The 12,977-nt window shown below is 43.4% G+C and overlaps 1 protein-coding gene and 1 non-coding gene across 3 annotated transcripts in view; one reads left to right on the top strand and one right to left on the bottom strand.

The window, feature by feature from the left end:
• SLC25A13 (solute carrier family 25 member 13) overlaps window positions 1-12,977 on the top strand; it is a 226,698-nt gene that overhangs the window by 11,822 nt on the left and 201,899 nt on the right. The gene's annotated exons all lie outside the window — the stretch shown is intronic.
• LOC122439001 lies at window positions 11,458-11,592 on the bottom strand. Its single transcript, XR_006268742.1, has one exon. It is a non-coding gene; the product is annotated as a small nucleolar RNA SNORA70 (small nucleolar RNA).

Below are 12,977 nucleotides of genomic sequence, written 5' to 3'. Positions count from 1 at the left end.
ACAATGCCAACTGATAAAGTAGAAGTTATGATAGAACTAGAAAAAAAAACATTGTTTGGCAACCTGCAGGTAATAATTGGTTTCAGGCAAGTGTCCTCAGTGGATGCTAAAATCTTCAGTAAAAGATTGTTGGAATCCTCTGTATCTCAGAGTGAAAGAGTTAGTCACTCAGTTGTGTCTGACCCCATGAACTGTGTAGCCTGCCAGGCTCCTCAGTTCGTGGAATTCTCCAGGCCAGAATACTGGAGTGGTGGTCATTCCCTTTTCCAGGGGATCTTTCCAACCCAGGGATGGAACCTGGGTCTCCTGCATTATAGGCAGATTCTTTACCATCTGAACCACCAGGGAAGAGTATTTCCTTATAAATTACTTACCAACTACAAAGGGGAAAAGATACCTTTACAACAGAGGACTTTGCCTCCATCTGTGATCCAATTTAACATTACTGGGAAGAGGGAGAAGCTAGCATGGAGCTACCCGCTGGTGTGATGTGATGGAAAATCCACAACGTGACCTTTAGAGATTTTCTGCCAAAGTGTGGTGTGTGAATCTAATCATGAGGAAACAATTATACATATCCAGAAAGTAGGACATTTCGTAAGACCTCTGGTCGGACTTTAAAAATGCCAGTCTTATGAATGAAAAGGCTCGAATAAAGGAGGCTCCCAAACAGACATAACAACCAAATGCAGTGTTTGAAACTGGATCCAAAACAAATAAAAGAATGGCCCTGTTGGAGCCATTTGAATAAGGAGTTTACATTCAGTGATACTGTATTAATTGTCTGGGGCTGCCATAACAAAGTACCGCAGGCTGAGTGGCCTAAACAACAGAAGTTTATTTTCCCACCAACCTACAGGCTGGGAGTCCAAGACCAAGGTGTAGGCAGGGCTGGTTTCTTCTGAGGCCCCCCTCCTTGGCTCATGGATGGCCTTTGTCTCCTTGTGTCTTGACGTGGTCTTTCCTCTGTGTCTGTGTCCTCATTTCTTCTTCTTGTAAGGACACCAGTCTTAATGAATTAAGGCCTACTTTAATGACCTCAGTTTACCTTAATTACTACTTTGAGTATCCTATCTCCAAATACAGGTATATTCTGAGGTCCTGGGGGTTAAGGCTTCAACATATGAATTTGGCGGTGGGGGGGCACGGGGAACACAGTTCAGCCATAACAGATATTGAGTCATTTTTAAATTGCCTTGAGGGAGAGAGTGATAATGATGTTCTGAAGGAAAATGGTCCTAGTTTTGTTTCTTATACTTTATGTTTTCCACTAGATTTTAAGCCGAGAGCGGGACCCTCACAGTACATGTTCCATAACATTCAGACACCGTTTGTTGAATTGCTCATCTACTTGGGGGTGCCACCCATGGCAGAATGAAAGGGGGCAGGAGATTCTTCTGTTGCATGTGTGTGGTTTGTCAGAAACTTTCCCTAATAAACCATTTTTCTCAAGCCATCCGTCACTGAACAAACAAACAAACAAAAAATACTAACTTGGAATACTTGAGGATTGTGTGTGAGTCACCTCCAAGAGCGCACATGATGGGGAATGATAGCTGCTTAGTAAACCCTGGCAGGGATCTGGCCATTCAAGGTGGATGAATCTCCATGACTACAAAGTAGCTGCTTCGGAAGGAGGCTACTGGAGAAATGTGCTTTCTTGTGACTAAGAAGGTCTGGCTGGATTAAAGGGAGACAGTTCCAGCAGGTCCAAACCGGATGTCCATTGCTGCTGTTTCAGACCAGCTGCTCCCAGTAGCATATTGGGTCCGGCAAGTGGTTTGACCAGGAAGGCTGGTGATGTGTCAGCTCTCTTATCTGACTCTGCCAGGCCCCCTGGCAAGGACTTTCATTGCTTGTGAATCTGCACACACTTATTTTTTTATAGTTGGCTCTGGGTCTTTGTTACTGCATGCGAGCTTTCTTTAGTTGAAGTGTGTGGGCCTCTCATTGACTTCTCTTGTTGTGGAGCATGGACTCTTGGTTGCATGGGCATCAGTAGTTGTGGCACACCTGCTTAGCTGCTCTATGCCTTGTGGGATCTTCCTGGACCAGGGATCAAACCCATGTCTCCTGCATTGGCAGGCTGAATCCCAACCACTGGACCACCAAGGAGATCCCACGCGCTTATGTTATTGTAGGTTGATTTGACTCTGCATTTCAGGATTCCACTTTCTTTCCATTGTGAACTGAGACGGGAATCTCAGCTCTAGAAGTAAAAGGTAGTTAGCTCAGCCCCTGGTTTTCTAATGGTGGTTCTTGGAGCATTCTGTTAGTCTATGTTTGGTGTCCACCTGCAGTTTAAGAAGAGCCTGGTCTTGACCTTTGCCCACTTTTCCACTGGGTTATTTGCCTTCTCATATTGACTTGGTCCAAGAGTGCTTTTAAATTAAAAACTTTGGCCTTTTGTCCTATTACACATTATTTATATATTTATTTTTGCAATTGTTTGATGTTTAACTGGCTCATACACACTTTCAACTTTTACAACCTTGTATGTTACATGTTTGGGCTCCCCTGATGGCTCTGATGGTAAAGAATCTGCCTGCAATGCATGAGACCCAGGTTCGATCCCTGGGTCGGGAAGATCCCCTGGAGAAGGGAATGGCTACCCACTCCAGAATTCTTGCCTGGAGAATTCCACGGACAGAGGAGCCATTAATCTTTTCCTGTGTGGCTCCTGCATGCTGGGTCGTCTGTCATGTTTAAACACAGCTTTCTCTCTTAGTATTACGCAAGAAACCACTCGTGTTTGATATCAGATGGAAGGTAGGGAGGCAGTGTAATTTCTGTTGCTGTTCCATCCCACAAGGTCATGAACTCCCATTAGCGCCACATCATCAGCCAGTGTGACCTGCTGCCAGGTCAGCCCAGACACTCTGCTGGCTCAGACTCTGATTCGTTCCAAAAGCCAAGAGAGCCTTGCATTAGGGCTCAGCTGTCCACCGATGCCTCCGTCAGCGGGGCCGCTGTGAATACAGAAAGGTTGCACATAGCTGGGAAGCAGGGAACTGCTGGATTCTGTCCCAGGTTATGCTACTTTCATTCAATCCTGATTCTCATTCTCTCTTGGTAACAGATGAGAAAAACAGTATGTCACATTGCTGGTTAGCAAGAGAATCAAAATTTAAACATTCATTTGCAAAGTCCATAAAATAGGGGCAAATAGCATTCTATGTGGGAAATCTGGTTAGAAAATCTTCCAGGAGGAACTGGCATTTGACTTAAAACTTAAAAAAAAAAAAAAATACCCTTTTTAAAAACATGTCTCCTGATGGAAAATTTCCGTAGGAAATTAGGACAGCGTAACAGACTCTTATGTCCCTTTCTAGCCACTTTCAGAAGTTATCAATTTATGGATGATGTTGTTAATTTATACCACAGCCTCTCTTGTCTTCCCATCCTCCTGATTTTTTCAAAGCGAACCCCTGACATCATACCTGTAAATATTATGCTTTATCTCCAAAACAGATTTTTCCAGAGCACAACTGAAATATCATTGTCATGTCAAAAAAAAAAACAAAAAAACAAGAACAGTGCCTCTTCAGTATGATCAAATATCTATTCTGTACACATTTTACACATTTCCACTATCATCTTGGAGAAGGAAATGGCAACCCACTCCAGCATTCTGGCCTGGAGAATCCCATGGACAGGGGAGCCTGGCGGGCTACAGTCCATGGGGTCACAAAGAGTTAGACACGACTGAGTGACTAAACCATCACTATCATCTCACAATTTTTAAAATTGTTTTACGAATGGTCATCTAAATGAGGCCCAGGATTGCAGTTGGTTGATGTGACCTAATTTTGTTTACCCTCCAGGTTCTCTGCTTAATCTGGTGTTCTCTCTTCCTTTTGAAAGTCTTTATAATGTAAAGATTGAAATCGTGAACTCAGTTCAAATTGTGGCTCTGGGCAAGTACCTCTGTGTACCTCAGTTTCCTCATCTATAAACGGACCAAGGTTGTTTTTCCTTCCTGGGTTATTGCAGGGGCAGTTAATGCACTCATGTTTCTAAAGCTTAGAGCTGGACCTGGACATAGAAAGCTTTGCAGAAGTGTGAACTTCCAAGGGGGTTTGGAACCAGAGCACGTGCCCAGGGTCATGTTGGAAGTCGTGGGGTAGGGTGGAGGAGGACTTGCTTCAGTGAAATTGTGCGCAGTCTTTGGGACGAGTATCCCAGCTATGCAGAGGGCTCCTGTTGGTTTTCTTTTAACTTCTTCCTGGATTCTTGACTATTCTTCAATTATATGATGCTGATATGCAGCAGAAATTTGAACAGGTAAGGTATTATTTAGTGAAAGCAACTTTCTATTGTCCTGTGATTTGCTGCTTTCTCTTCCTCTGCATTTATTAAGTTAGCTATTCTCTCCCAGAAGCCATTTTAACTTTCTGTGGCATTATCTGGGCTCCTGCAACCTGTGATCTCCTAAGTAGAACCTTTCAGCACTTTATAAATATGTCATATACTTTTTATATTCCTTTGTTCCCCATCAGAACATACATCCCAGTCTTCAGAACAGCACAATCAGTTTTATTCATTTAAGGAGCAGTAGTCATTTGACACTTGCTAATATGTAACAAATTATATTGGGAGTGGTAATTACAACTGCAGCTGGTTCCTAATTATACTGTAACCTTGATGCCTTAAAAAAAATTGAGACTGAGTTCAGCATATAATACTGAGAATAACATTCTGCATTAGGTAAATCTGCCATCCACCTAACCATGGGTGTTTATGTATCATAATGCCAAATCAAAAAGACTTTATTTTAAATTGCTTTCAGCTACCGTGTTGTCCAGTAGCACCATTCATAAGGATAGCTTAAAGTCCCCCTCTTTGATTGCCAAATTCTTGGCACATCCTCCAGATATTAATAGTATAGTTAGTGTGAAAATGACCTGGGCTCTAGCGTCATTATTGCTCTGTGATTTGCTACCACTCATTTAAGACCAGGTGTCTTAAATGCCACAGCTTCGTCATCTGGAGACTGGGGATGTTTTGTTTGTTTGTTTGAACTTTTTATTCTGTACTGAGGTATAGCTGACTAACAATGCTGTGATAGATTCAGGTGGAGAGCAGAGGGACTCAGCCACACGTACACATGTGTCCTTTCTCCCCCAAGCTCCCGTCCCATCCAGGCTGCCGCATGACATTGAACAGAGTTCCCTGCGCTGCCCAATAGATCCTTGTTGGTGATCCATTTGAAATATACAAGTGTGTACATGTCCATCCCAAACCCCCTAACTGTCCCTTCCCCCAGACAACCGTCAGTTTGTTTTCTAAGTCTGTGGCTATTAGTGGTTCTTCACTTTAGATGGTTTTGGTGATCTTTAAGTGAGATCAGGCATAAAGATCAGGCGTAAAGCCTTTAGGACATGCCTAGCCTAGAGTTAAGGGCCCAGTAAAAGTTAGCTGGTCAGTGTTAATTGCTGTAATCCAGTGATAAACAACCCAGTCCGAGACTTTACCTCCACCACCCCTGACCCCAGCAGAGTGATGGTCTTAGTTCTGCCGTCACTCTTAATTTGTGGTGGCATGTATCATCACACGCTTTGTACCAGCCACTTGCTGATAAGTTTGTCATCGCCCCCCTCCCCCCACTCCTGGAGGGGTGGGGTCTCCGGTTATTTGGCGTTGTCCCCTGCATTCCTGGCGCTGGGCCTGGTCCATGGTGGGCTTCCCAGAGGTGGCTGGGTTTTCTTGCATGAGCAAGTGGAGCAGCGCCGTCTCAGGCAGTGCTTCTCCCGGGGGTGGAGTAGTTTTGCTCCCAGGGGAAAGCCTGGTACCGTCTGGAGACTGTTGGTTGTCACGTCTGGGAGAAGGGGTTGCTACTGGCATCTGATGATTAGAGGCCAGGGATGTTGCTCAGCATCCTACGATGCACCAGACCCTCCTCCAAAGTGAAGAATGATCCGACCCAAAATGTCAGCAGGGCCGAGGTTGAGAAACCCTGGTTTAACCCTTGACTGCCTTAGGTTGTGGACCCGTGGGAAAGGCATGGGGCTTGGGGCCCATCAACTGTTTGTTTGCAGTTTTCTTAACTGTAAAATAAAAGAATCCAACCTACTTCAAGGAGACTTTGAAAAGAAAGGGGGATTATACAGATGTGTGCCTAGCGACTCTGCCTGATTTGTTTCACTTTGATAGGTCCTGGCCACCCGTGATCTTTTTAAAAAATAGACATTAGTATTATTACTGTTATTCTTGTTTTGGAGCGGTTTTAGGTTCATAGCAAAGTTTGAAGAAAGGTTCAGAGATTTTCTGTATACCTCCTGCCCCCACGCATGCATAATCTCTCCTCTGTTATCATCATCCCCCATCAGAGTGGTTCATTTGTTACAGCTGGTGAACCTACACTGACACGTCCTTTTCCCTCGAAGTCTGTGGTTTACATTACAGTTGACTCTTGATGTTGAACAGTCCTTGAACAAATTTTGTAGTGATATGTATCCTTCATTAGTATCACACACAGTCTTTTCATTGCTCTGAAAATCTGTGCTCTGCCTGTTTTCCCTCCCTGTTTCTCAGCCCCTGGTGAGTAAACTGCTGATCTTTTTACCATCTCCATAGTTCGAGAATGTTGTATAGTTGGAATCATACATACGTAGCCTTTTCAGATTGGCTTCTTTCCCTTACTAATGTGCATTTAAGTTTTGTTCACGTTCTGATAGCTCATTTTAAAGTGCTTAATAATATTCCATTGTCTGGATTATCCATTCACTGACCGAAAGACATCTTGGTTGCTTCCAACTTTTGACAATTACAAATAGGGCTGCTCTAAACATCCATCCATTCAGATATTTGTCTGGATATAGTTTTCAACACCTTTGGGTGAATACTAAGCAGCATAAACACTGGCTCATATGTTAAGAGTATGTTAGTTTTGTAAGAAACCTCCAGTCTGGCTTCCGGAGTCGCTGTACCATTTTGCATTCTTATTACCAAACAGTGAGCGTTCCTTTTGCTGCACATCTTCACCGGTATTTGGTGTTGTCAGTATCCTGGATTTTGGCCATTCTAGTAGGTATACCAGAGAAGGCAATGGCACCCCACTCTAGTACTCTTGCCTGGAAAACCCCATGGACAGAGGAGCCTGATGGGCTGCAGTCCATGGGGTAGCTAAGAGTCAGACACGACTGAGCGACTTCACTTTCACTTTTCACTTTCATACATTGGAGAAGGCAATGGCAACCCACTCCAGTGTTCTTGCCTGGAGAATCCCAGGGGCAGGGGAGCCTGGTGGGCTGCCGTCTATGGGGTTGCACAGAGTCGGACACGACTGAAGTGACTTAGCAGCTGCAGCAGTAGGTATACAGTGGTGTCTTCTTGTTTTAATTTGTATTTTCCTGATGACAGAAGATGTGGAGCATCTTTTCATATGCTTATTTGCTGTCTATATATCTTCTTTGGTAAGGTGTCTGTTAAGGTCTTTGACCCATATTTTGACCTTAATTGAGTTGTTTGTTTTCTTGTTGTTGAGTTTTGAGAGTTCTTTGTGTATTTTGGGTAAGTTCTTTATTAACTATTCTTGTGCAAATACTTTATCCCAGTGTTTGCTTATCTTTACATTCTCTTGACAGTGTCTTTCACAGAGCAGAAACATCTCTTTTAATGAAGTCCAGTTTATGGATAATGCCTTTGGTGTTATATCCAAAAAATCATCCTCAAATGCCAAGACCATCTAAGTTTTCTCCTATGTTATCGTCTAAGAATTTTACATTTAGGTCTGTGATCCATCTTGAGTTAGTTTTTGTTAAGGGTGTAAGGTCCGTGTCTAGAATCATTTTGCATGTGGATGTTGTTTTCGTTCAGTTGCTAAGTTGTGTCTGACTCTTTGCGACCCCATGAGCTGCAGCATGCCAGGCTCTCCTGTCCTCTACTATCTCCTGGAGTTTGCTCAAACTCATGTCTTTTGAGTCAGAGATGCTATCTAACCATCTAATCCTCAGATGCCCTCTTCTTCTTTTGCTTTCTGTCTTTCTCAGCATCAGGGTCTTTTCCAAGGAGTCAGCTCTTCGCATCAGGTGGCCAAAGTATTGGTGTTTCAGCTTCAGCATCAGTCCTTCCAATGAATATTCAGGACTTATTTCCTTTAAGGTTGACTCAGGAGTCTTCTCCAGCATCAGTTCTTTGACACTCAGCCTTCTTTATGGCCAAACTCTCACATCCATACATGACTACTGGAAAAACCATATTTTTTGACTGTATGGACCTTTGTCAGCAAAGTGATGTCTCTGCTGTCTAGGCTTGACATAGCTTTTCTTCTAAGGAGCAAATGTCTTATAATTTCATGAATGCATGTGGATGTACAGCACCATTTGTTGAAGAGACTATCTTTGATCCTTTGTAAAGATTAGTTGACTTTATTTGTGACGGTCTACTTCTTGGTGGGCTTTCCTTGTGGCTCAGCTGCTAAAGAATCTTCCCGCAGTGTGGGAGACCTGGGTTTGATCTCTGGGTTGGAAGATCCCCTAGACAAGGGATAGGCTACCCACTCCAGTATTCTGGCCTGGAGAATTCCGTGGACTATATATAGTCCATGGGGTCGAAAAGAGTCGGACACAACTGAGCCAGTTTCACTTTCACTTTTCTTTTTCACTTCTAGGCTTTCTGTCATGTTAGATTTAGAATTGTTACGTCTTTTGGGAAAATTGACCCCGTTATCATTATATATTTTCTCTCTTTATCCCTGTTAACTTTCTTTGCTTTAAAGCAGTCTCTGCCTGAAAGTAATATAGCTACTCTGCTCTCTTTTGATTCGTGTGTTCATGGTATGTCTTTCTCTGTTCATTTACTGTTGATCTGTATGTGTCTTTTTTTGTTGTTGTTGTAGATGGCATATAGCTGGGTCTTATTTTTGAATGCATTCTAACAGTCTCTGTCTTTCAATTAATTGGTCCATTGATGTTTAAAGTGATTTTGGTTGTCCTTCTTGGTGTCCTCTAATCTTTGTGTATTTGTGGTTTGGTGTCTGACTTCGATTGAGTGGAAATTCTGCATCATTGTTACTTCAGATATTCCTTCTGGTCCTCTCTTTTCCTCTGGTATTCCCATCACATGTGTATGACACTTTTTTGTAGTTGTCCCACAGTCTTGGATATTTAGTTCTGTTTTTGTTTGTTTTCAGTCTTTTTTTCCCTTTGCTTTCCAGTTTTGGAGATTTCTATTGAAATATTATCAGAATATTCTTTCTTTCTTAGAATTCCCACTTTTCTGCTTGCATCACTGTTCTGTTCTTGCATGCCATCTACCTTATCCATCAGAACCCTTAGCATGTTACTCATAGTTGTTTTAAATTCCTAGTCTGATCATCTCAGCATTCCTGCCGTATTTGCGTCTGGTTTTAATGCTCACTCTGTCTCTTCAGATGGTGCTGTTTTACCTTTTGGTATTTTTTGTGATTTTTTTTTCTTGATATTCAGACATGATGTAGTGGATAAAAGGAATGGCTGTAACTGGTCCTTTGGCACTGTGAGGCTAGGGTGCAGAGGGAGAAGAAATGTCCTGTAGTCCTGTGGCCAGGTCCCAGTTCAGTAGGGAGCCCATGTCCCTGGACACTGTACTTCACAAGTGTTTCTCAGCTTCTCTTCCCCTCAGGTTGGAGAGGATGGCTGAAGGTGGCTGGTGTTGGGTATTGCCTTTCCTCTGGTTTACTGGCTCTGGTAATACTCCAGTGGGTTAGGTGCCTATGAAATAATTTCTTCTGAAGCAGAGCTTGCTGAAAAGAACAGGGTGCCCTTGTGCATTTCAGCTTGGTTCCTTCTCTTTTCCTCCTACTGAAAGTGCCGGGTAGTCTTTCTCTGATAGTCACTGAAAGCCAGCTTGAGTTCCAGGAGGTAAAACTCACAGAAGTGTGGAGAATCCACGATGTCTAGATCCATCTAGAGTTTTGTAAGGTCTTTTCTTGTCCACACTGAGCCTCCAGCGGCTGTCCATCTGCAGCTCAGAGTTACCTACTCTTGACATTGGTTCCTGCAGAGGTTTTAGCTGATGGGTTTCAGCTCTGGTAAGTTGTGATTTTCTGGTTCTGCCTTTCTGTCTCAATTTTGGGGGGCAGTGGTTTGCTGGGTGACCTTAACTCTGATACATCTAGGGAGGATAGTTGATTTTTCAGCATTTAGACTTTTAACTTATTTTTATGACAGACTGACTATTTCTAAGCCTCTTGCATGCTGGACTGGAAACCAGAACTCTCCCCATCATCTTTTGACTACCTTTCCTATATTGGAGAAAATCCCCACATTACAAGGTCTGCCTGCCAGAACATGAGTCAGAACTCAGTTCCCATCTTTCCCTGCAGCCAGGGCACAAACACGTGATCTGGCTTTGCCGAGTGGATGCTCAGTGTGAGTTTGATTTGGAAGAGGGCAGGTAGCTCAAGGGGTAAAGAATCTGCCTGTCAGTGCAGGAGACATGGGTTTGATTCCTGGGTCAGGAACACCCTTTGGAGGAGGAAATGGCTACCCATCCAGTATTCTTGCCTGGACTATCCCATGGATAGAGGGGCCTAGAAAGCTATAGTCCATGGGGTCACAGAGAATCTGACATGGCTGAACACACACAAACACACACAAAGCAGCTTGTGTGTGAAGCTGCCATTTCAGCTGACCTAACAGGCAGCCTAGGCAACCTGCTTTTGTTGTGGGTTCTGAGGAGGGTTTCTCATCTCAGATCCTGGGGTAGTTTTAAGCATCATTGGTGGCCCCCTTAGCCTCAAGCTGATTGATTCTCCAGGCTTCCTAACAAGACTGTGATCATCCAATAGAATTTTAATTTTCTCCTTAGCCTTTCACCTTTTGTTGCTTATTTCTGAGTTGAATACACGTTGGACCTACTTGCCCATCTTCTGTTCTTATTTGGGATTAGAAACAGATAGCTGTGTTTTTGACTTATATTTTTTAATAGTAGCTGTTAATCACTACCAGCCTTATGTATCACTCTAATTCACAGAGCACCTTTTCTTCATCCTAGTTAATCCTTAAGATAACTTCATGAAATAGACAAGTAAATGTTGTCATTTTGCCCTGTTGTTGTTGTTTTGACAGGGAAGTAGGATTTATTGGTAGGCATGAGTAAGGAGGGAACTGCGCCAACACTCTCATGAGCGCAGGGCCCACCGTTTGTTCAGAGGGCCATGGTTAGGGATGTATCTGACCCCACAGCCATCTAGGATGAGCCGCTTTTCTGCCCCCACGTTTTCAAATTCATCCGCATTAAATTTAGTAAATCCCCACTTCTTGGAGACGTGGATCTTCTGGTGGCCAGGGAACTTGAACTTGGTCCTGCAGACGGCCCCAGTCACAGGCTCCTTGTTCTGCACCTTGGTGCAGATGGACATTAAGACTTGGCCCGTGTGGACCCTGGCCACTGGGCTTTCCAAAGAAACCAGGCATACATGTCTGGAGCCTGCATTGGGGACAGCATGCCAACCCTGGAATGTGCACTGGGAAGGGTTGTCTCCAAGGTCCCTTAGGGCAGCCTCTGCAGGCAACAGGCTGTGTACACTGCTGTGGAGGCTGCTATTTGCAGCCATTGTACACTGGGCCCCTCTGGGGAAAAGAACATAGTTGACTTAATCGGCTGCAAAGCATTTTGCCCTTTTTATAGATGAGGAAACTAAAACTTGGAGATGCTAACTGACTTGTCCAAGATCACCAAGTTAGCAACATACTGAAACCCCAAACCTGGTGATGTTTGCTTTTGACATGATGAGCAAGCAATGCTTTCTCCATAAGGAGCTGAAAATATAGAGAGACAAATGTCTACTTCAGAGAAGACTTATACTGTCTCTTGTCAAATTTTTAGTCTTGGGAACATTTACTGGAATGTTAGCTTTAGCTTAATAATAATAAAATCTAAAATTAGAGTGTTTAAAGTTATTTTGGCATAACGGCACCCACAGCTAAAACACTGCCATTCATTTCTTAATTGCTGTACTCTGCTGCTTCATACAGAAATTTCATGGTGATGGCTTTATCATTGTCTAATGTTTGTCTACAACCCATTTCATAAACTACTGACTCCTTCTGATAAAATATTTCCACATCCCTGAAATAACCCACTTGCATAGTTACCTAGTGGGTTAACATTTGTGGTGTCTGCTGCTTTATAAGTCAGCTGTTGAGTGACTTGAACATTTGAGGGTCGACTACACAGAAAGGTTGTGGCTTGAATACTGCTTAACATGATATCTTGTTTGTATATTAGTTCCGGTAACTTTTTATAGTTACTGCTCTTCATTCATTAGACCATGGGGAACCGTGGGATGAGGAATGAGTGATTCAGTGAAGTCAATGAAAACTTATTTTTCTTAAACATGATGAGACACTTCATTTTTATCCCTCTTGAGTGAATGGTAACTGTGGTTTTGGGGGATTTCAAACTTTCTTTTACAGCTACTGATTGTATCAGTTAAGGTTCACTTACAGAGAACAGAATCCACTCTAGCTGGTTTAAGCAGAGGGAAATTTATTACAGGGTGTTAAATGGCTTATGGAATTTGTTGGAAAAGTGAAGAAACAAACTTCAGGTTGAGCTCTTAGGAGTGACTTGCAGAGCCTCACTGTGGAGCAGGCCACCAGGGGAGCAATTGCCTTTTGTGCAGTCATGAAACTGCCCACCAAACCGGGAGTGTTTCAGAACCATGCTGCCGCTGACATGGCAGGGGGAAAACGAGAACTTCCTGATGGAAGATCAGCTAGTGCCAAGGATGATGCTTGCTGGCAGAGAGCAAAGGCATGGCCCCTACCTTCCAAATCTTCGCTTTCCAAAACTTTGCCTCCCACATCTCACTTAGCTTCCTCTGATTGACAGCACCTAGGTCACTTAGCTGCAAGGGATTCTGGGAAATGTAGTTTAACCTTCCAGTCTCTGCAGTGTAGGAAGATACAGTGGGAAGAAAGTGCAGCCCCAGCTTCTGAGTTATTAGGTCACACACAGTAGTGCTTTCCATGGGACTCAGGACCACCCAC

This window comes from Cervus canadensis, chromosome 3 (genome assembly GCF_019320065.1).
Source record: "Cervus canadensis isolate Bull #8, Minnesota chromosome 3, ASM1932006v1, whole genome shotgun sequence".
In the NCBI taxonomy this organism is placed as follows: domain Eukaryota; kingdom Metazoa; phylum Chordata; class Mammalia; order Artiodactyla; family Cervidae; genus Cervus; species Cervus canadensis.
Note: the sequence above shows the minus strand (reverse complement) of the source record. Positions and strands in the feature narration are given on the sequence as shown.